This window comes from Physeter macrocephalus, unplaced genomic scaffold (assembly GCF_002837175.3).
Source record: "Physeter macrocephalus isolate SW-GA unplaced genomic scaffold, ASM283717v5 random_1951, whole genome shotgun sequence".
Taxonomy (NCBI): domain Eukaryota; kingdom Metazoa; phylum Chordata; class Mammalia; order Artiodactyla; family Physeteridae; genus Physeter; species Physeter macrocephalus.
The window spans coordinates 8,935-12,249 of NW_021147237.1; positions in this window are offsets into that span (position 1 = coordinate 8,935).

Consider the following 3,315-nt stretch of genomic DNA (forward strand, 5'->3'; position numbering starts at 1 on the left):
TGCATCCCATAGGTTTTGGATCATCGTGTTTTCATTGTCATTTGTCTCTAGGTGTTTTTTGATTTCCTCTTTGATTTCTTCAGTGATCTCTTGGTTATTCAGTAATGTATTGTTTAGCCTCCATGTGTTTGTGTTTGTTATGGTTTTTTTTTTCCTGTAGTTCACTTCTAATCTCATAGCATTGTGGCCAGAAAAGATGCTTGGTATGATTTCAATTTTCTTAAATTTATTGAGGCTTGATTTGTGACCCAAGATGTGATCTATCCTGGAGACTGTTCCATGCACACTTGCGAAGAAAGTGTAATCTGCTCTTTTTGGATGGAATGTCCTATAAATATCAGTTAAATCTATGTGGTCTATTGTGTGATTTAAAGCTTCTGTTTCCTTATTTATTTTCATTTTGGATGATCTGTCCACTGGTATAAGTGAGGTGTTAAAGCCCCCCACTATTATTGTGTTACTGTCAATTTCCTCTTTTATAGCTGTGAGCAGTTGCCTTATGATTGAAGTGCTCCTATGTTGGGTCACATGTATTTATAATTGTTATATCTTCTTCTTGGATTGATCTCTTGATCATTATGTAGTGTCCTTTCTTGTCTCTTGTAACATTCTTTATTTTAAAGTCTATTTTATCTGATATGAGTATTGCTACGCCAGCTTTCTTTTGGTTTCCATTTGCATGGAATATCTTTTTCCATTCCCTCACTTTCAGTCTGTATGTGTCCCTAGGTCTGAAGTGGGTCTCTTGTAGACAGCATATATATGGGTCTTGTTTTTGTATCCATTCAGCAAGCCTGTGTCTTTTGGTTGGAGCATTTAATCCATTCACGTTTAAGGTAATTATCGATATGTATGTTCTTATGACCATTTTCTTAATTGTTTTGGGTTTGTTTTTGTATGAAGTCTATTTTGTCTGATATGAGAATTGCTACTCCAGCTTTCTTCTGATTTCCATTTGCATGTAATATCTTTTTCCATCCCCTCACTTTCAGTCTGTATGTGTCCCTAGGTCTGAAGTGGGTCTCTTGTAGACAGCATATATATGGGTCTTGTTTTTGTATCCATTCAGCGAGCCTGTGTCTTTTGGTTGGAGCATTTAATCCATGCCCTTTAAGGTAATTATCGATATGTATGTTCCTATGACCATTTTCTTAAGTGTTTTGGGTTTGTTTTTGTACAACCTTTCCTTCTCTTGTGTTTCCCACTTAGAGAAGTTCCTTTCACATTTGTGGTAGAGGTGGTTTGGTGGTGCTGATCTCTCTTAGCTTTTGCTTGTCTGTAAAGGTTTCAATTTCTCCATCGAATCTGAATGAGATCCTTGCTGGGTAGAGTTATCTTGGTTGTAGTTTCTTCCCTTTCATCACTCTAAATATATTGTGCCACTCCCTTCTGGTTTGTAGAGTTTCTGCTGAGAAATCAGCTGTTAACTTTTTGGGAATTTCCTTGTATGTTATTTGTTGTTTTTCCCTTGCTTCTTTCAATATTTTTTCTTTGTCTTTAATTTTTGCCAATTTGGTTACTATGTGTCTCAGCGTGTTTCTCCTTGCATTTATCCTGCCTGGGACTCTGCGTTTCCTGGACTTGGGTGGCTATTTCCTTTCCCAAGTTAGGGAAGTTTTCTACTATAATCTCTTCAAATATTTTCTCTGGTCCTTTCTCTCTCTCTTCTCCTTCTGGGACCCCTATAATGTGAATGTTGTTGCGTTTAATGTTGTCCCAGAGGTCTCTTAGGCTGTCTTCATTTCTTTTCATTCTTTTTTCCTTATTCTGTTCCACAGCAGTGAATTCCACCATTCTGTCTTCCAGGTCACTTACCCGTTTTCTTCTGCCTGAGTTATTCTGCTATTGATTCCTTTTAGTGTAGTTTTCATTTCAGTTATTGTATTGTTCATCTCTGTTTGCTCTTTAATTCTTCTAAGTCTTTGTTAAACATTTCTTGCATCTTCTCGATCTTTGCCTGCATTCTTTTTCTGAGGTCCTGGATCATCTTCACTATCATTATTCTGAATTCTTTTTCTTGAAGGTTGTCTATCTCCACTTCATTTAGTTGTTTTTCTGGGGTTTTATCTTGTTCCTTCATCTGGTACATAGCTCTCTGCCTTTTCATCTTGTCTATCTTTCTGTGAATGTGGTTTTTGTTCCACAGCCAGAGCTCTTTTAAGGGTTGGTTTTCTAGAGCTATTTTTAACCATGTTACAGAATTCTGTCTGCTCATAGAGATACATACCTATACACAGTACAGAATTCAACAGACAATAATAAGGTATGTAGTAAATATGTCTCCTTCTCAACCTCTCATCTCCCATTTTTCTTCCCTTAAAACAGTCATTTCTATCAGATTCCTGTGTATCTTTCCAAACTAGTCTAATATAGCCAAAAACAAGTGGAATTTTATGTTTTTCTTCACAAATGGAAGTATAGTATAGACAGTTTTCTCCCTCTTATTTCATTTAATAATTAAATATATCTTGTGCATGCCATTTTATAAAATGGCTGTTGGGCTTCCCTGGTGGCACAGTGGTTAAGAATCCGCCTGCCAATGCAGGGGACGCGGGTTTGAGCCCTGGCCCGGGAAGATTCCACATGCCGCGGAGCAACTAAGCCCGTGCACAACTACTGAGCCTGCGCTCTAGAGCCCACAAGCCACAACTACTGAGCCTGCAGTCTAGAGCCCATGAGCCACAACTACTGAAGCCCGTGCACCTAGAGCCAGTGCTCCGCAGCAAGAGAAGCCACTGCAGTGAGAAGCCCGCACACCGTAACGAAGAGTGGCCCCCACTCACCACACCTAGAGAAAGCCCGCGAACAGCAACGAAGACTCAATTCAGCCAAAAATAAAATAAATAAAATAATTTTAAAATAAATAAATAATAAAATGGCTGTCATGTCTTCCTTTATATGACTATAACACAACTCATTTAAAATTCTCTATTCATGGATATTTAGTTACGTACAGTCTTTTGCACTGTAAAAAACCTCATATATATAAATCCTTGTACACAGTTATGGGTATATATGTAAGAAAAATTCCTATGAGTGAACTGACATCTTAACAATATTGTCCTTTGATCCACAGATATGGTACATCTCTCCATTTCTTTAGGGTATCTTTCTCAGAAATGGTTTACAGTTGTTTTGTACAAGTCTTGTACATATTTTGTGAATTTATCCCTGTCAAATTTTATGATGCTATTGTAAATGATACCATTTTTTTATTTCAGTTTCTGATATTTGTTGCTAGTATACAGAAACAGAAATTGAATATTTATCTTCTATGCTGCAGTCTTGCCAAATTCTTATTAGTTGTAGTGGCTA